We start from the raw sequence: 21,472 nt of genomic DNA, 5'->3' as shown, positions 1-21,472 counted from the left end.
ACATAAACTCTATAAATATTCTTAGTCATGTCTTAAACTATCGTTACAAATTAAAAGTTGATTGACAATAAATACCCTAAGCACAGTAAACGTACTTTCATACACACATTCACTCTACCAGATTCATTCAGCCTGGCGGCACACATCGAGGAGATGCTCACGGCAAGACAACTTGAAGGAATTTAAGGATTGTATGGCTCTAATGTTGTGGGGGGAGAGAATTTCATATTCTAGCTCCATTTGCAACAAAGGAACGGCTAAATGCTGCTGACCTGCTGAGAGGGATAGCAAGTGTACTGCCAGAGCGTGTGTTATGTTGGTGGAAAGAGGATAGGAAATTGAGTTGTGAAGATAAGTAGTATGGGATATTCTCCTTTAATACTCGAAAGATTAATACTGCCACGTGGAGGTTTCTATATTGTTCAAATTTTAGAAGGGAAAGTTGTCGATAATAAGGGGTAACATGAACATCATAGCGTAAGGAAAAGATAAATCTAATACACGAGTTCATAGCACGTTGTAATCGGTTTAGTTGTTCTCTTGTGGCATCAATTAGTACTACGTCACAGTAGGAAAATATAGGGAGGATAATAGTATTTATAAGCCTAATTCTCATGTTTAGTGGCAGCATATTTTGATGATATTTTAGTGGGTGAAGGGACGCGTACACTTTTCTTTTAGTGCCGGGAGTGTCCGAGGACATGTACAATTCGTCAGGTGCAGTTCTTTTAATTTGACTCCCGTAGGCGACCTGCATGTCGTGATGAGGATGAGATGATAATGAAGATGACACATACACCCAGCCCCCGTGCCAGGGAAATTAACCATGGATGGTTAAAATTCCCGACCCTGTCGGGAATCGAACCCGGCACCCCTGTGACCAAAGGCCAGCACGCTAACCATTTAGTCATGGAGCCGGACAATGTATGCATTAATGACCTGGAATAACAGATATAATAGCCTTCTAATGCTAGATAAACTACTTAAAATATTGACGTTTTCCGAAGATATTGATCCAGTTCCTCATAAGTAGAGGCATGATTTTTTCGCATTAACGATAAACGCTACAAAAGATATTTTGAAGCAATTTTGAAATATCTTAACGAATCATATAATTCTCGTTAACAAATTAGTGAATTTGTTTTCGTAAAATCACAGCAAATTAAAGCGATAAGGCCTGTTTAAAGCCAAATTTACTTATTTTGCCATAAGTGGGAAAATGCAGCGAAATTCATGGAAAATGACGATCTTATATCACGTGTATGAAGGGAAACAGAAGACAGAATAAGGATTTCTCGTATTAATATTCTATACAATGGTATGGTCATATAGCGTGAAAGATATTGTCACGTAGAGTGAAAAAGTAATTTCCTATGTAATCCTGATTAGGGCTACATTATTGCTTTAACGTATATTACATAATGAATGATAATCAATATTATTTATCCTTAATTAGTCATCTTTCACATAAATACTTGTACATTCTCATGAATTAATCTTTTTTTGTATAATTTTAGGATATGATTAAAACGAAATTAAAGAGATGGGATCAGCCCTATTTCGAGAAATAACGCGAAAAATGGTTTCCTCTTCACGAGTTCGAACATGAATTAATGCGAACAAATCATGCCCCTCTCATAAGTAAACCACTCTTTTCATGGAATAAATACCACAGACTATAACATGTAAATTGATAATGTGGTGAATAGGAGAAACCATATTAATCCTCACGTGTGGTCAAATTTATCTGTTAATTTTTGTCAGGTACTCTGTAATGTATACCTATAAACTCAACAGTAAGCGTGCGTGTTCGTTGTACAAATCTACACGCCTCCAGTGAACAGTACCAAAGTTTACACCATGGTCCGTGAGACATTGAGACGGGTCTTAAACTTAGTTATACTGTCAAATTCAAACTTTAACTCCATGTAGTAAGGGGACACATAAAATAAAATCCAAAAAATAGATAAATTATCGAAGTTATCGTTGAAGGACCGGATACGGCTCAATTTATGCCTCTCACTGTGAGGGGTCATATTCGCGGGGTCCATCTGAACCCCAAAAACAAAATTTTCAGGCCCTAAATTCAACCATTTTCGTGACATTTCAAAAAATCTCTTCTTTCATGGAAACAGACCACGGACTGGCCAGCCGTAATCATGGTAATGCCAGCTCAAGGTGTCACATCCAGTTTTACTTCTAACGTTGTAAGAGGTAAAGGCAAATCTTGAACTAGTGCTCCATCATTTTTTGAACTCCACCACAAGCTGTGCAAATCGAACTTTTAGCATGATCCAGGAACAGACTACATATGTAAACTTTGTAAAAACTTATGACCGATACCATACATTGAGATGAGAGAAACGAGTGAAGCACAATTTGTGCACATTTTTTCTAAATAAAAACATGGCCTAAAATAGCGGGGCTTGTGGTGCCATATCTCGACGTACTAAAAAAAACGCTTGTTTAGACTTCAAGGCCTGCTGTGATACTTTACGTTACAGCTGAAATTGCTCGGTGTTACTCCCCAATACTCCATTTATTGGAGAATTAACCTCAGTTACATCACTTAGTATGGAATTATTGCTTTCATGTACCAGCTGCTTGTTTCAGTTGTACCGTATGTATAATTGTTTTGCATCCATCTTCGTTTCCTAATTCTAAAACTATACCTATCGAAATTTATTCTGTGGAACATTAACTTCAGTTCCATGAATGAGTATGGAATTATTGTTTCCAGGTGCGGATTACTTTCTTCAATTGTATGTACCTTACTTTTGCGTTCATCTTCTTATCTTATTTCTTCTAAAATGATGCATTTATTACGTATCTGTTTTATCTGTTTATTTCAACCTGTCGTGATTTCGTTTCACTCGAAGACTGCAGCAGTTGTAAAATCTGCTCTGAATATTTCACCTCAACCGCATCATTAGGAGAATTGATAACTACAGCGTAAACGAAATTCTACTTAACGGTACTCGAATGTGGGACTCTATTCAAACACATTAACACTCTTCTTTCAATGTGTCAAGTGTCTGCTTAATAATGTAAGTTGAGGAAATAACTTTATCACACCATTTTTTTTATTTAGTTTGTCTTATACTTTACCTGTTAGATCTATACTCCTTTAATGATCAAATCCGAAATTTACACCAAGGTAGTTATATTGTCAAATTCAAATTTGAAATATGTTGCAACGTGGCACAAAACACTACGTTTTTAATGGGGTACCAAAAAAATTAAATTACCTCGTTTGATATTCATGTTACGAATGATTTTCGGAAAGATTTATAAGGGAAAAATGGGGAATGTGTTAACAACAATTAATTATTTTTATTTTCAGTTATTACTGTTTATCTTCTTGTAGCATTTACAACCGAAGTTCTTTCTTCGCTGTAAACATTCTCTCTTGAATTACCTTTTCGCTCCTGTTCCTCTCACATGAGTTGCTGCTTTTGTTCTTTTGTTTAATTTTATTTAGTTTCTTTGGTTCATATGAACGTTTTAAACCCCTTGCTTCGACAGAAACAAAATCCATTCTGCAGGAGTCTAACTTAGTACTGCGAGTGGTTTAGGCAATGGCTGTAATGTTCTAACGAGAATTTTCTTTCAATGCCGTTTGATTTCTAAGTTCTTGCCTTGCATTTAATTGCTTATTTATTTGAAGTATATCTGACCGTTAAAAAGACTATAATTAGGCAGTAATAGGCCACAATTTAAAAAGAGACAGTTATGTATGTTAAATGCCATATTGGCATTTGCCTAGAGTCAAAGCGAGAAACCATCCACGTACATTGATTCGGTGGATAATATTTATTATCTTATGTATTTTAAAATAAATTATATTAATTTTCATTTCTCAGTTTTAGAAATAGTACTCTAATGATATTCACTTCATTTATGAAATAACCTGCATGTATTCTACTAGTCTATTGATATCGATTACATAAAGAAATACGGAATTATGTATAAATAAATATGGGGCAGTCTTATAACAATCCGATCAACCTCGTTCTGAATCAGAAGATCAAGGAGAAAGAGGAAACGTATCCTTTCTATATCAACCCATTGGACAATAACAGCACTGGAACAGATAAAATACGTGTTGAAATCTTCCTCCGTATTTCAGTTGTGGAGATAAGGAGAATTTATTTACAGTATGTATTGTCATTCAATGACTTTCAGTTTTAAACTTGTTGTTTTTGATTCAGTCCGCATATAACAAGAAGATGTCGAGAGAGTGGGAATAAAATTTATGTTATTGTGGCCCTGTATGAGAACTACTTGATATGTGAAGAAGCGTCAAAATTTGGAAGGGTTCAGTCTACTGTAATATACTTGTACAGTACAACGGATTATTAAAATAGCGTTAGTTTCATTACCTACATTTATATCCCATTGTTTGGCGTATCTGGAAGAATATTTAAAATATTTTAAAAAGTTGTGCAATGTTTCAGTTTCCAAAAGGGATCGAAAATGTTGATTAATTGACAAAATATTCTACTCAAAATATCTAAAAAATTATGTGTGAATGGATTTCCTGACCGAGGCGCTAATGGCAATCCCTATAAACCTGGAAGAACATGGTTTGATTTCCGGTGAAGAAATTGATGATGATGATGATGATGATGATGATGGTGGTGATGATGCTTGTTGTTTCAAGGGGCCTAACATTGAAGGTCATCGGCCTGGTGAAGAAATTAAACATATAGAAACAATAGTTACACTGGAGTAGAGGTCCTGGTGTACACACTGCCTGCAACAGGAATGTATACTAATATAATTCCTGGGTACAAAGGCTTCTGGTGATAGAGTTAACTACTCTTTATTAAGTGCTAATTTAATGGAAATTTGATGGATAATGGAAGCCTTTCCCTTCCATTAATAATAATAATAATAATAATAATAATAATAATAATAATAATAATAATAATAATAATAACTATTGACGTCTGCCATGTCATGTACTGTGTGTAGTTGTATTAGAGGAACGTGTTAAATCTTAGGTATGTTTGGAGTGAAATACAGAGATATTATAAACACCCATTCGCCGAGCCATTAGAATTTACTGACCACGGTCAAAATCCACAATCTGGTTGGGAATCGAACGCTGGCTCTGTCAGACCAAGGTCCAAGAGCCGGACAAACTTCTTCTTCTCTGAGTGAGAACCATGGCGTGTGCTGGACGGTTTCCCCAATATAAATATACATGTTGATGACTTACTGAATAATTTTCAACACTCTAGGTCCTAGGGACCACACGAGATAAACTAAGGGTTAATAGCATCTTCTATATAATATACAACGATGCCAACTTTTCAGTTAATGTGAGAAGGGCTGAGCATCTTCGTATTTATAATTTCCTTACGTACACCACAATATATTTTAATTTCAAGTTCATTACCTGAATGTCGGTTTCAATTATTCCTACCTTCTCTTTCTAGTTGTATCGCATGATATGTTCCTCTCTTTCCCCTCCATCTCTCGTCTAATCTTCTCCTTTCGGCACCCTCATTGCCCTTGCTCTGCCTTTCACAGTCATTTCCTCCGTTGTGTGTGCTCCACATCTGCATACATATGATATTTCCCCAGATCCATCTCGTACTTCCTGCCTCGGTGCAAGAGAGAGACTCAACTGAAATCCGTGCTCTTAATGACTTCTCCAAGTGGCACTCAATTCCAATGCCTTTGTCGAGATGCGACTTAATCACTTGAGTTAAGATAATATTAGTTTTTGTTTGAGAGTGGATACTGGGGATTGTTGAACATACGATCTTAGGGAACACTTAATCCGGATCACTGCTCAAGGAAATAGGTGGAGAAAAGATAAAAATATGGTTGGTACTGTTGTTAGCTGCAACTAAGGGGCGTAGAAATGTATATGTTGCACTGATGGCAATCAAACATGTGTCCATAGACGTGAAGCTTCCACGGTATGAAGAGTTAATTAGCTCTTCTTTCGGGTTGAATCGTATTGTTGTTTTCTGTACATTCAATATTGTTCGCCTATATTTCGAATACGTTGCAGTATTCTTTGTCAAGCTGCCTGGGAGACTAATCCGAATAATTTTCGTTGAATTCATTTTGATTACTGAAAATGAAATGAAATGGCGTATGGCTTTTATTGCCGGGAGTTTCCGAGGACAAGTTCGGCTCGCCAGATGCAGGTCTTTTAATTTGACCCCTGTAGGCGACCTGCATGCCATGATGAGGATCAAATGATGATGAGGACGACACATACACCCAGTCCCCGAGCCAGCGAAATTAAATTAAGGTTGGAATTCCCGACATTACCGGGAATCGAACCCGGGACCCCTGTGACCAAAGGCCAGTGCGCTAACCATTTAGCCATGGAGTCGGGCACCTTACTGTAACGTACTGTAGGAATGTATGTTTGCACATCATATTTATCTACTCCTAGAGTGTGGTGTATTCAAGGTTTATTTTCCTTTACACACGCTAATAGGAAAATGAACACAACGAAAATTGTTCTGATGGACTGATGTGGCTGGGAGGCGTGACATGTCATAAGGGAAATAATGGACTGGAAGATCATTATCACATTCGCGATTTTGACACAGCAGCAATGATCTATTTACCAAATTATCACTAGCACTAATGCAAAGGATTCTACACACACTATCAAAATAGATTTATTCACGGATTTTAAATCATACAAAATACGGATTAGAATATAAATACAGTAAATATTTTAATAATTAATTTTATGTTTTTACGTCCCACTAACTACGTTTACGGTTTTGACAGACGCCGAGGTGCCGTAATTTCGAACCACGGGAGTTCTTTTACGTGCCAGAAAATCTACAGACACGAGGCTGACGTATTTGAGCACCTTCACATACCACCGGACTGAACCAGGATCGAACCTGCCAAGTTGAGGTCAGAAGGCCAGCCGTCTGAGCTACTCAGCTCGGCACAAAATATTTTAAGATTCTACAGAACACTAATAACGTTTCAAGACAGAGTCCCGTAAACTAGACTCTCGGTAACTCGACATTCCGTACAACTGGTTATCTGCGTATTTTACTTCCATAGTGAGTAAATATTAATCTTATTATTTCCTTTCTGAACTTACACTTATCGAGCGGTATGACTAGGGGCAGTACGTTTTAGAACAGAGCGTTCCTGTGACAAGTTTTTATCTACCACTAGGTATCACGTATTGAAGATGGGGAAGCTCGCATCAATTATCACTTATTGTATTCCTCAATTTTCACAAAATAATAGTTTCACAAGCATAAAAATTATCTTCATTTGGAAATTATTTTAATTCTATTTAAATGAGACTTTACATTTTCATTCGGAATTTATATGTTAAATGATGTTTAATACAACCTGAAATGAGTTTTATATAATCCCTCTTCTTCTTAATCTGTTTACCCTCGAGGGTCGGTTTTTCCCTCGGCATCAGCGAGGGATCCCACCTCTACCGGCTCAGGGGAAGTGTCCTGGATCTTCAGAGTCTGCGTCGGGGGATACAGCTGGGGAGGATGAGCAGTACCTCGCCCAGGCGGCCTCACCTGCTATGCTGAACAGGGCCCTCGCAGGGGGATGGGAAGATTGAAAGGGATAGACTAGGAAGAGAGAAGGCCGTGGCCGTAAGTTAGGTACCATCCCGGCATTTGCCTGGAGGAGAAATGGGAAACTACGGAATACCACTTCCAGAATGGCTGAGGAGGGAATCGAACCCCCTCTACTCAGTTGACCTCCCGAGGCTGAGTGGATCCCGTTCCAACCCTCGTACCACTTTTCAAATTTCGTGGCAGAGCCGGGAATCGAATCCGGACTTCCGGGAGTGGGGGGTGGCAGCTAATCACACTAACCACTACACCACGGAGGCGGACTTTATGTAATCCTTCCACTCAATATTTTCGTAATTCGACACTATTACGCTCCACATTAGGTCAAATTTGTGAGACTGTACGGTACCATATTAATCAGAATATTATCTTTAATTGACATGTGCTAGGCTTCCAAATTCAGACTTATACTGTTTAAAACCAGCGTCAGCGGACTTTTCAAATTCAGATCCGTTAAACTGGAGTGCTGTTTTAACGTAGTTTGAAGTGTGGAAATGCTGATTTACACAAATATGCGTAGATGCAAATCAAGAATATAGCATTTCAGTGAACTTTTTCGGAACGTCTTCCTAACTTCTTTAAGAACAAATCACATCCAGAAGTTGTTATATCATTCTTAATAGAAGCATTATCAATGGAGTTCTCCCTCTATGAGTCAGAGGTCGAGTGTTGTCTTCCGGATCCCAAGATAGCGTGTGTAAAACGGGCAGGAGTTGTGGGTTTTCTGAAGGGGTGTAAAAGATCCATTCGACACTCAATATTGTACGATATCGGCATGTAAATGATGTCTGGTAACACGTTTGGGTTTTACCTGACAAAATTAATCAAAACGATCAGCCATAGATCGTCCGAGTGATCTCGTTTATTCTGGTGTCTGGTGCAGTAAAATGGAATGTTACAATTGACCTGCTAGCAGCCTAAACAGTCGTGTATTACTATATTACTATTACTATTATTCATTGGGAAGAGTGTACTGTATCTCCATGCGGCAATCTTTGTCTACGACCTGTGTCAGTGGGGAAGAAAGATACTGAAAAAGCCCAGACATTGTTGAATTCGCTGAATCTATATTAAAAGTCCTGAGAAACTCTGAAAACTTCAACAACAAATTTTTCGATTTCAGTCTCAAAATCAGAATACTTGTGATTGTGATTCTAGAAGTTCGGAAAATGATCGAAATTGTCTAAATGAAGGTTAGTAATCATCAATTAAAACCGGTTTTGATGTAAATGGAATCAATGGCGTCACAAACCGTCTTATGCCTTCGTTCTAGTTGTAAATTCAGAGGAATTAGTTTCCACTGAAATTTATCAGAAATGAAAAGTCCCACAGTTAGGTGATTTCAATATTTTTCGTTCACAGACCGTTCAGCAATCGGCCAAAAATAATGCCGCGATCAAAATAATGATGGCCAGGCCTAATTTAGAAGTTATGTTTAATATAACCTGAAATGAGTTTTATATAATCCTGCTTCTTCTTAATCTGTTTACCTGTTTTGCGTTGATACAGTGAAACCTTTAAAGAATGTAAAACAATACATTATAAGAGTAATTTATATCTTACTAACCACCATTTGTAACTGTTAATCGAACGGTACATTAGAACATCATACTTGTTTTCTCCATGAATTCATGCCATGTTCCGTGCCTCAAGTTGCATATTAACCACGCCATGTTAAAAATACAATGATGGGAAATGAAGGCCCAACACAATGATGTATTGTGCTAGATAAATGAAATTCGGGAGACATGTTTACACATCTGAAAGATGACGGCTATTCTAATTATCGTGCTAATCAATGAAGAGTGGTGCTTGTAGCACCACTATGACCTTGAAAAGAAAGTGTGCTTTAAATACGTTCTCTACACTTCGTGAGCGTCAGTCATCGTATGGCGCTTACGTTGTGAGGTAGGTATGAGTCAAACATGCCTTTAACTAGACGAAGGAGGCATTATCAGCAGCGTACTGAGTTTGAACGAGACCGTGTAATAGGGCTACGAGAAGGTGGGTGTTCTTTCCGCGATATTCCAGAAACCCTTGGCAGGGATGTATCCAGAGCGCATCGGTCTTGGCAACAATGGTCAATGAAGGCAGACTCAAGGAGGTCGAGGTCCAGCCACACACGGGCCACTACGGAAAGGGAAGATCGCTATATTCACTGCATGACTGTGGTGGATCGTACTGCACTTACAGCATCCATTAGAGTTTCATTTGGCACAACAGTAATACACCTAACTATAACAAATCGATTACTTGAAGGACAGCTCCAAGCCAGGCGTTCTGTAGCGTTTATACCATTGACTCCGAATCACTGCCATCTGCGACTACAATGGTGTCAAGATAGAGTTCACTGAAGGGTGGAGTGGAGTTCTGTTGTGTTTACAGATTAGAGCCATTTCTATCATGGTGCCAGTGATGGCGATCGGTTGATAAGGAAAAGGCTAGATGAACGCTTGAAACCACGCTGGGTGCGGCGTCTACTACTGGACCTAAACCAGGAGTTATGATCTGCGGGACAATTTCCTTTGGTAGCAGGAGCACTCTCGTCATTATCCCAACAACATTCACAGGGGTTTTGTACGTTAGACTTGTGACTGAACCGGTCGTGCTGCCATTCATTTGCAGTATTAAAGGGGATGTTTTCCACCAGGGTAAGCCTTGTCCTCATACGGCTGCTGTCACCCAAGATGCCCTACAGAGGGTCGATCAGTTGCGTTGGCCTGCGAGATCACCAGACCTTTCACCGTTGAGTACGTATGGAACATTATGGGATGATAAATGCGTTCTCATCTGATACCAGCTTTGACCGTTGCTGATTTGACTGACCAAGTACAACAGGAATGGAACTTTGTCTTACAAAATGACATACGGCACCCATAAGACAAAATCCACACACGTTTGCACGCTTGCATTAAAAATCGTGAAGACTACAGCGGTTATTAATGTACCACTATGTCACGTGTCTGCTCACGTATACTTGAACCTGTGACCTGGAAACGTTAATCAAATAAATATGTTAAATAAGCGACTGCTTATCCTTAATTACATTCCTTTAAACGAATATATTCTTGGTGTTGGGATTTCATTTTCCACCAAAGTATTTTTCTCCTGAATCATTTGGCAGTATTGTGTACGATAAAGCTAAGCCAAATCGATATAGAATTTGGATGGTTTTCAACTATATATAAATTAGTACGATATATTTTCTTGTCCAAACTGTAATACCACGGAATTCGCCTAATAATTACATTTTCGCAAATATTTCCGTTATTATCCAAAGCAAGACGTATGTGTGCCGGTGGAAGAAAACGACCGAACATTTCAGTTTCTAAACAATTCTTCGACAGACCTATTATTAATGGAGATATTGACGAATAACCGTTTTGATCTTATTATAAACCCTCACTTTGTGCGATAACTCGGAAGTCTTATGCACTTGTTTACCCAACGTAAGCCTATAAGGGGAAAACTACAAATACGTTACTTTACATACGTCCAGCCATCTTTGAGCTTTAGAAACACAACAGACAAACAAACAAACACAGATTCATTATATAGGCGTTTTGGGCTTATGCCGTGTCAAGAAAACAAGGTGAAATTTGCTCTGCGTCTTCAGATGAAAATCTCAACTATTCACGAGGAAGACTCCTCCAAGAATTTCACATTATTTCCTTGACACGGCATAAACCCAAAATGCCTATATAATGTCTATAAGTACGGGCCGTGAAAGCATCAATGGTAACATTAAAACACAGATACAGAGAGATACCAAATATAAAATACCTTCAGACGATCAATATTGCGTATGCAACGCACAAATATGAAGGAATTTTGATGAAATAATACACAGACACGTGACCCTTTACGATTTTATTTATATAGAAAACTGGAAAGGCGGAGTCTTCTTTTAATTGATCCCTCACTCCTTTAAGATTTTGTTATTTTCTTCTCCTTCCCTCAGTCGGATAAATACAGGATGTGAAAAAGTCACATAGAGAAGCAACAGATTCCTTTAAATATCCAGGACAGAGAAGAATGCAGGTTGGATCTTGTCATATTCTGCTTCGCACAGTCGGACAAATACAGAATGCGGGTAAGTCATAATCCCAAAACATGAGATGAGATACAACCGATTCCTTTAAATATCCAGAACAGAGAAGAACGCAGGTTGGATCTTGTCATCTTCCGCTTCGCACAGTCGGACAAGTACAGAATGCGGGTAAGTCATAATCCCAAAACATGAGATGAGATACAACAGATTCCTTCAAATATCCAGGACAGAGAAGAACGCAGGTTGGGTCGTGTAAGTTCCGTTCGGTTGATGGTGGTCTCTAATTCAACCGCCGGCAGTTTACAACTTTGTGGTTTTTAACGTCTTCGTGCTGGTTGTCACGTTTTAGAAAAGTTCACTATATTCCTCCACACGTACAATGGAGAGATGTTTTCTCGTTCATTAACGATTTTATGTAGTTCACATCGAAGAATGGGACATCGGTGGATAGTGAGTTTTGCCAACTTAAACACTCAATCGTAAATTTTTATCAATTCTCAACCGAGCAGGGTGGTCGCGCGTGTTAAGTGCCACGGCTAGGGAACTAAGTTTCGGTAGACGAGTGGGTTCGAACTCCACCGTCGGCTGCCCTGAGGATGTTTATCGGTGGTTTCCCATTTTCTCTTCCGAACAAATTCCCGGAAAGTTCATATTTCACAGGTCATAGCCGATTCCTTCCACATTGTTACCCAATTATGTTTACCATCGTTAATTTCATCTTTACTGATTCCCAAACTGAATTTGACGTCAGAAAGGGAATCCAGCTATAAAAATGTGCCAAATGATTTTATCTCACCCCATCGCTGAGCCGTATCAGAAAGCGGGACTAAATGGTATTTATAAACTCTTCTTAAATCTCAATTCAAATATTGGTTTGCGAATATCATTCTCCTCCTGTCCTTGTTCTCTCTTAGTTTCTTCATTTCTTCATATGGGTCTGTTTTCTCTGATCTGTCTCGTTCATTTTAGTGTGAGTATTATTCTACGTCTTCTTCGCTGTATCATTCCTTCCATTAGGTTAATTATAAAACTATTGTTCCTGTGTAGACTACAAATCAAATCTCTTATTTTCCATATTGTTTATTGAACAATTATTTTGACATCTATTCCTCAAATCATATCTTTATTTGCCAAACTTGCTGTCAACTGGATATTTTCTCATCCTCCCACAGCACCACTTCTATGCCTCAAGATATCCCCTGTAATATGTCCCAACATCACGCGTCGTTTTTGAGCCAAGCAAGGCCACAGTCAGTAGCATGAATCCCGGTTTTGAGTCAACATTTACATTCAATAAATTTGCTCTCTAATTAACCTCTTTCTATATTAGCTGAGCTTTTGCAATATGAAGTGATTTTGATCTCTAACCAGGTAAATGCGTTGATCTATTTTAGTGGTATATCGTAGGTTCTAATGTCGACTCCACTATGTTGGCAGATGCTCGCCTTAATTTCAGCATTCCTTGCGTAGATTTTCATGATGAACTTTTCTCTCAAGATCCAGTTCATTTCTTCTAAATCTTTTACAGTCCCTATTCATTATCCTCAGTGGCAGACATGTCATCACTAAACGTTATCGTTTTACTTACATTCCGTTGATCTTGATTCTATCTATATACTACTTACATTCCATGACTTTTTCAATACACAGGTTGAACAACGTTGATGAAGAATTTTATCTCTGTAATACACCTTTCTACATAATATAAGCTTCTTGAAATTTTTCCTTTTTTTTTTTTTTTAATGCCTTGATGAAGACAAAAAATATCGCCCCAGTCTTTCTCTCCAGTTTCAACATACTATATGAAGGTGGACATGTCTTTTCTCATGTATCTGTTTCAGTTGTCGTGTTATATTTATTTTGTGAAAAAGGACAGTCCTTGATCCGTAAATACTTCTGTGCGATATGAAAGCGAAGCAAATGAGCGTGGACATCTGCCAGCCGTTTACCAAATTCCGTTCGTTTTAATCTGGATTACAAGGGAGGGTGATTTAAGGATTACCGAGGTCCATGATGAAAATGGAATGAAGATCTTTCAGTGTAGAGTTGTGAGGGGGAATGAGGAATTGAATTCATACATTATAAACACTAGAGCACTGAATGCTTCCATATCAGGCATTCTGTTACTACGAGTAGGTAGATCAGAAAGATTATAATCCCAAAATACATTTAAAGTATCTTTCTGACCAATTTCTGGCTATTATAAATTTATTTCTACCGGGCGAGTTGGCTGTGCGCATAGAGGCGCGCGGCTGTGAGCTTGCACCCGGGAGATAGTAGGTTCGAATCCCACTATCGGCAGCCCTGAAGATGGTTTTCCGTGGTTTCCCATTTTCACACCAGGCAAATGCTGCGGCTGTACCTTAAGGCTACGGCCGCTTCCTTCCAACTCCTAGGCCTTTCCTATCCCATCGTCGCCATAAGACCTATCTGTGTCGGTGCGACGTAAAGCCCATGGCAAAAAAAATTATTTCGAGCTCAAATCTAGGTGGCACCGAAAATAATTGTGCAGAATTAAATACAGAAAGACAAATATTGAATGAACATATAGATGGGCCATAACGCGTCTTCTTGATGAGTTTTTAAACTGAGGCGTTAGGAGACGGATTGGACTAACCTCCAGGTACAGAGATTTCGTTTTCGTTTCGACCAGTCCGTAGTATGGTAAATGATTTTCTTCTTAGTAAAACGCATTAAGCTTTATCTCTTTCCATTTTTCATTAAACGCACATTCACAATGACCAACCTTAAAAAACGTTAGTCACTTTTCTGTAATTGGATGAAGGTGTTAAAAAGTGTACTGTTTTCTAGTTCCATCAATACTTCGTGAAGCATCTGTAGGTAAATTTTAGCATTCACTGTACCGTTAAAATATCCCATATGTAGATTGGTAGTATCCCAGTAAATACAATTGTGCCTATTCACTGTAACACTCAGCTTATAAGTAGGCTTGACACTACAAATAATGGTTTTGTAAAATTCTGGGTCGGCTTCTTGTAGTATTGCGTACCATTTGGGGAATTCAGTACGCCAATCAGTCTTGGAGTAAAATGGGCTTACAATGATCTAAACTTCTGCATCCTTCAGGCTTGTTAGGGGTATATCTACACTCATTAGACACTTTCCGTGTTGAGATTGAATTGACTATTGCACAAAACACTGGGCAAAGATCTTGAAATTATATTTTGTAAATGTTTTTGACGTACCACCTCAAACCTGTTATTTAGTTTACGAATATATTCTTTACATAGAGGTGTGTTGTATGGATAATGTTCAGAAAATAATATCACTGTAATTATGCTCCTGTTTCCACCACATCTGGAGTACAAAAACACGTTGCTCTGTAGATAGCATTCTAGTCATTGTCTCGAAAACAAAACGAACGAACAATAACAAAACATCTCAATATCATTCTAACTTCATAACCTCAACTTAATTATGGAAAATACTTTTCTAGTCAAGTAAAGTAGCTACTAGACTAGTCAAACGAGCATACACATACAGCTACTACCGACTGGCTTATGGGCCTTCCCGTATTTTATACGTGCATACAGAATGAAGGCATGTCTGCACGTTTTGCCATTTATCATAAATCTAACACATACATTTCGATATAACTTTCAGTGTCCATCGATTATATGAAAGGGAACAATAAATTTATTTATTTATTTATTTATTTACTTATTTATTTATTTATTTATTTATTTATTTATTTATTTATTTATTTAGTGATGAATATAACAGGCTTTTTGCCCAATTACAATATTCACAATATACAGTACAATTAATAGTTACACTACTAAACATTAACTGAAAAAAGACAATCCAAAGAATACAATGAACTACCCAAACAATAAAAAGTTGGTAATACAATAAAAATATATAGTTACTACATTAATAATTATTTTACAGTGGTGCCTAACACAATGTAACACATTCAGTTATACAGTTAAATTATATAGTCTTAGTCTTTAAACATTACACAGGACACATTATGCAAAATAATATTCTAAATAAAGTGTTTAGTTTATAGGTCATTTGAAAACTGTGAATTCCAGTGTTGGTAGCCGTAAGTAAAAATTTGTAAATTTTGTTCCTCTCGTATAAACCTCTCTCCGAAAAGGTCAAGCTCAAAATGTTATTTTAAGGTAAAACAAATTCAATTTTTGACAGGATTCATTCATAATAAAGGACTTAAATCTAGGTTCTTTTCATTCCCAGACCCCCTCTTCTACGTAAAATGTTTACCGCTTATTATTATTATTATTATTATTATTTTTATTATTATTATTATTATTATTATTATTATTTGACAAGCATCCTCCATAACTTCACGTTAGTTAGTCAGCCTAGGAAACGTGAACGTGTGAAGAGCTGACAGCCGACAGCACTTCCTGTCGAAATTTTAAACACTGTAACCTACCCCTAAATTACAATAACAGTATGCAGTTTTCAGTGGAAGATCAAGAAGTACGCCATAGATATTCTGTCAATATAGCACGTGTAAATGAATTAAACATGCAGCCTTCCGTTGCGTTCCATGAGTTTCATAACATAATTCTATTTTTCTGTTCACGCCATGACTCTATAGAAAATTTTGACGAGGCATTCAAGGAATCAAACAGCCAGACGATATGCCGAGCATGACAACATCCATGTGTTATCGCCTTGCAAGGTTGCGTGCTGAAGATTCGTCACGGGATCTCGCTACAGTAGTTCGTGTGGAATATGTTTTCAATCATAATGTATGGCTAAGGGTTCTCTAGAGAAGACAGGTCTTCATCATTTTGGATCATTATATTACTTGCGCTGTAGTCAACCGTATCGAAACCTTACTATAAGGCCAGAAGTATGTAAGCGCTCATGGAAATAATGCTGAAACTTACCGTAACATTTCTCACCATTACTATTATAGCATTAAGGAGAGGAAAGCACAAATTTGATCATGTAGAATCAAAGCCTTTCTGATTTTAATGGATTACAATTCATCGTATTCAGACTTCTAGTTCCTTGTAAGGATTTTTTTTTTATTTGGGAAAAAATTTCCAAGGTCCTATTGATACATATCGTCATATTGGTACAAATTACTACTGAAATATTGGTACCACTATTTCCAAATTTTCACCACACGTTCACAGTCAAAAATGCGTGTCCAAAATATCATATACCTAAGTAGAATAGTTTAGCAGCATTGTGTACCTAAAGGTGAAAAAAAATGTTTTCGTGAAACTGCAGTCAAATTTTGTGCTTCACTTCGTTAGTGGATTCTTCACTGGTTTGGGGGATTTTTCACACGGTTACTCTCAATAAATTATGATTGACTGACTACGCATGTCAATAGTGGAGTTTGAAAAGTGGGTCGCGGTAGAAACAAGGCTTCACATTATTCTTAATTTATTTTTAAAATCAAATACAAATACATTAAATCATACATATGCTTGTTCAGGAAGGCGCACTTTTCAAATTAAGAGCCAAAAATGTTAGAAATTTCCATTCTCTTCACGTACTTCTGCACTTACATATGGTTGCTATTTGTTTAAAGCGTAGAGGTGTGATTTCATCCGCTTCCCATGCAGAGGCGTAACGAATATGATACGGACCCACCTGCAGAAAAAATTAATTGGGCCGTGTCAAAGAAAGTGTATAAAACCAATCAATTCAGCACATAAATTTAAGGTCAGCAGGAAGTATCATAATTTTAATGAAACCTATATCCTTTTAATACGTACAAAGTTATTTATAGTAGGAAATGCCTCGTTTCGAGATCGTCCAGAAATTTGTCTGCTTAGGCTAAATGGTTTCTACTATAGGAGAATGTTTCGATTAAATCAAGAGAAGTACGGCCATCGCTGGGTCAGCCACCGTAACTAATTAGGATAACGAAGGACTGTACAGTTACAAAGAACACAAAACTGCAACCAGCTAACTCTCTCATATATCCCTTTACCACATCTGCAACTGAGACCTGGACAATCAAACAGGTAGATAAACGGAATATGGAGTTGTCTGGTATGTGGTTTTACCGAAGTATTCTCCGAATTTTTTGGACTGAACAGCGAACTAATGCGTCCATGCTGGTAGACCTAGGCATACAGACTAGGCTTCTGGAGCGGATCAGCCAGGCTTCACCTCCGGTACTTCGGACACATCGCCAGAAGGACATGCACTCTGGAGACGCTTGTGGTGGAGGGGATGGTTAATGCCAACATACCGCGAGGAAGACATTCAATCAGGTGGGTGAACCAGCCGCACCCTCTGGTGGGGAAATCTTTCCACAAGGCTGCCCTTATAGCGACAGACCGCACGACTTGGAGAAAGAAGGAAAATCAGGATAAAAATCATGAATGCCGCCATATCCTTGACAGAGGATAGAGTATTGAGGAGCAGGAATTTAAAAATGAAATATTTTCTATGGATTGATTTAGAACCTAAATTAGTGTATGCTTTTATCTTTTTCTATAGTTGATTTTAGTACTTTATTGTACTCACATTATAATCTAACGAACCGGGTGAATTGACCGTATGGTTAGGTGAGTACAGCTGTGAGCTTGCATCCGGTAAATAGTGGGTTCGAACCCCACAGTCAGCAGACCTGAAGATTGTTTTCCTTGGTTTCCCATTTTCACATCAGGCAAATGCTGCGGCTGTACCTTAATTAAAGCCACGACCGCTTCCTTTCCACTACCACGCCTTTCCTATCCCATCGTCGTCATGAGACCAATCTGTATCGGTGCGACGTTCATCAAAAATTGTAAAAAAAATAAAAAGGAATAAAAATGAAACTGGATCATGCGGCGTACTTTCTGGGATAAAATTTTACCTTCTATGTTGAGGAGACTGAGCTCATTAAGTATTAAGTATTGATATTTCGTAGATAGTTCTTCATAAGTTTCAACAAGAATGGTAAAACGCCGTGCATAAGTCTGAGAGATTTGCAGCTATGAGTAAGTTATCTGCTACTAATAACTTTCTTAAGTCAGACAGAGAAATTAACAGAGCTACTTTCTTTTCATTATTTCTGAAATTTACAAACTTGTATGGGAATTCCGTGGATAAATCTGCCGCATATTCATTTCGGAAAGCTACTGTTGGTTTATACATCTCTTCGTCGGATGCAAAATTTAGATGTTTTAGTAAATAATGTTTAAGAAATGGCTAATAATCCTATATTTCAGATTGTTAAGGGTTGTTCGTACCCTCAAATCTGCTTTAAAATGAGTTAAATAATGTCCAGACAGCCATTAAAGCAGTCCGTAATGAAATATGATTTTTTTAACTCCTAGCAGCCCGCCATGACACACGGTTTTTTTTCCTATCTCCCTGAGAAGGTTCTACCTCTGAACATTGCTTCCTCAAACTTATTTACGTAGACAGATAAATTATCAGATGCTTTCTCAAGAATGCCGATCCCGTAGTGTAGAGGTAGCGTGCCTGCCCTTTGCCCGGACGCTCCGGGTTGGATTCCCGGCCAGGTCAGGGATTTTCCCTGGACCTGAGGGCTGGTTCGAGGTCCACTCAGCCTACGTGATTAGAATTGAGGAGCTATCTGACAGTTAGATTGCGTCCCCGGTCAAAAAAGCCAAGAATAACGGCCGAGAGGATTCGTCGTGCTGACCACACGATACCTCGTAATCTGCAGGCCTTCGGGCTGAGCAGCGGTCGCTTGGTAGGACAATGCCCTTCAACGGCTTTAGTGCCGTGGAGTTTCTCACGAATACAATAAACTTTATCAAACTCTTCATTTTCTGACTGCACAGATTGTAATGCTGGATTAGTACATTCAGCAAATATTGCTTTCAGCACTATGGCGAAAAACAAATACATTTTCTTATAATTTGTGCTTCAAACCAACAGATTGTTCCCTTCATTATTTTTTAGATATCAGTATTATTTTTCACAGGGAATTAAGTACATCAGTATAGTTTATCACAAGTATTCAAAAGACTAAACGTGTATTATCGATTACAGGACAGATTCCTCTGAAAAGACTAAAACACCGCCTCCAGGTAAGAGGCAGGAACGCTGCCCCTATGCCACAGGGCCGGCTGGTTTACAATACACGGAGTCATTTCTGGACGAATAGCACAACCATTTTCTCCAAATTTGTTGACTTGTCAATGCGAACTTTTCGCAGTATTTAGTAGAAAATATATATTGCACTGCTTAGCATCCTTGAGGAAAGGGCCTGCTGGCTGATAAGGCTGGTCTAACTGATAACGTTTAGTTTCGTTATTTGCATTTAACTGATAAACACCACACTCTCTACAGGCCTAGATATATTCATGACGACTTAGTCAATCCTTTTGGTATTCACAACTGTTCTACGTACTAGCATCTATTATAACCTGATTACTTTTCACTTCAACTCAGTCTCTGTTAATACTGCAGGAGTATGTGTCATCTCCGTCCGGAACTGTTGTGAAATTACTAGAATGAAAGAAATACTTGTTTTCCTTATTTTTCTTTCCCATTATAACTCTCGCACGTTTTTCTCTTTTACACACAGTTCTTTGAGTGAGCTCATCATATAACTGATATTACAGTTACAGCTGAAACTCGGAGGAAAATATTTGCATAGTTACGTTCTGTAATCAGTGTAACAAACGACTCCATCAACTTATTCTATTCATTTTTGGGGACCAGAGAGCCCCTCTAATTCATTTCTGTTTTGATGTGGGTTGTAAGGATAGACCTTTATGACATCGTGCGGTACAGTAGTTAAAGTAAGAAATCAGTGAAATTAGAACCTCGACCTCATGGTTGTAAAGCGAACAGCTGAGTAATTGGGCTGGTATCAGCCTACACTACTAAAATCGTTATTTGAACTCTATTATCGGTGTCCATTTGAACATTTTATATCTATCACACCAATAGTCATCTGATATACTACCAAGTGCGATTTCATTTTAGAAATAACATACACCTCATTCTGTTACGTGTCCGACTCGTTGGCTGAACGGTCAGCGTACTGGCCTTCGGTTCAGAGTGGTCCCGGGTTCGATTCCCGGCCGGGTCGGGGATTTTAACCTTAATTGTTTAATTCCAATGGCACGGGGGCTGGGTGTATGTGCTGTCTTCATCATCATTTCATCCTCATCACGACGCGCAGGTCGCCTACTGGTGTCAAATAGAAAGACCTGCACCTGGCGAGCCGAACCCGTCTTGGGATACCCCGGCACTAAAAGCCATACGACATTTTTTTTTGTTAAGTAAATACAGTCCCGTTGTGTTCATGTTATTCAACGGGAGGAAGTCCGGCTCCATAGCTAAATGGTTAGCGTACTGGCCTTTGGTCACAGGACACCCGGGTTCGACTCCCGGCAGGGTCGCAAATTTTAACCATAACTGGTTAATTCCCCTGGCACGGGGACTGGGTGTATATGTCGTCTTCATCATCATTTCATCCTCATCATGACGTGCAGGTTACCTACGGATGTCAAATCAAAAGTCCTGCACCTGGCGAGCCAAAGGCTTCGGACACATCTGGCACTAAAAGCCATATTGCCTTTTCATTTCAACGGGAGGAAGGTAAAACGAATGTCATTTTTGTATCCTAGATGAGGTACGCTCGCCATCCCCTCGGTCTACGGGTAACGAAACTGCCTCTTATTCGTAGGAAAGGGTTCGAATCCTGGGCAAGTCAGGGAATTTTACCTTCATGTGAGGGCTGGTTTGAGGTACACTCAGCTTACGTAAGACTAATTGACAAGCTATCTGACGATATAATTTTGTATCTCTACAGTTGCTCACGATCTATTTTCCATCATGAATAGTCAGCCTGTGATATCCAGTCGTAGTTTTCCCAGGATGCTGAATTGTT

The 21,472-nt window shown here is 38.5% G+C and overlaps 1 long non-coding RNA gene across 1 annotated transcript in view; it reads right to left on the bottom strand.

Moving 5' to 3' along the window:
• Positions 1–17,037: 17,037 nt before the first annotated feature.
• LOC136874941 (uncharacterized) overlaps positions 17,038–21,472 on the bottom strand; it is a 216,593-nt gene continuing 212,158 nt past the window's right edge. Inside the window, exon 4 of the long non-coding RNA XR_010860321.2 lies at positions 17,038–17,256. This is a non-coding gene — a long non-coding RNA (uncharacterized lncRNA). The remainder of the gene's footprint in view (positions 17,257–21,472) is intronic.

Source organism: Anabrus simplex, chromosome 1, assembly GCF_040414725.1.
Source record: "Anabrus simplex isolate iqAnaSimp1 chromosome 1, ASM4041472v1, whole genome shotgun sequence".
Lineage (NCBI taxonomy): Eukaryota > Metazoa > Arthropoda > Insecta > Orthoptera > Tettigoniidae > Anabrus > Anabrus simplex.
The sequence above is the reverse complement of the archived record's forward strand: the minus strand, read 5'-3'. Positions and strand labels throughout refer to the sequence as shown.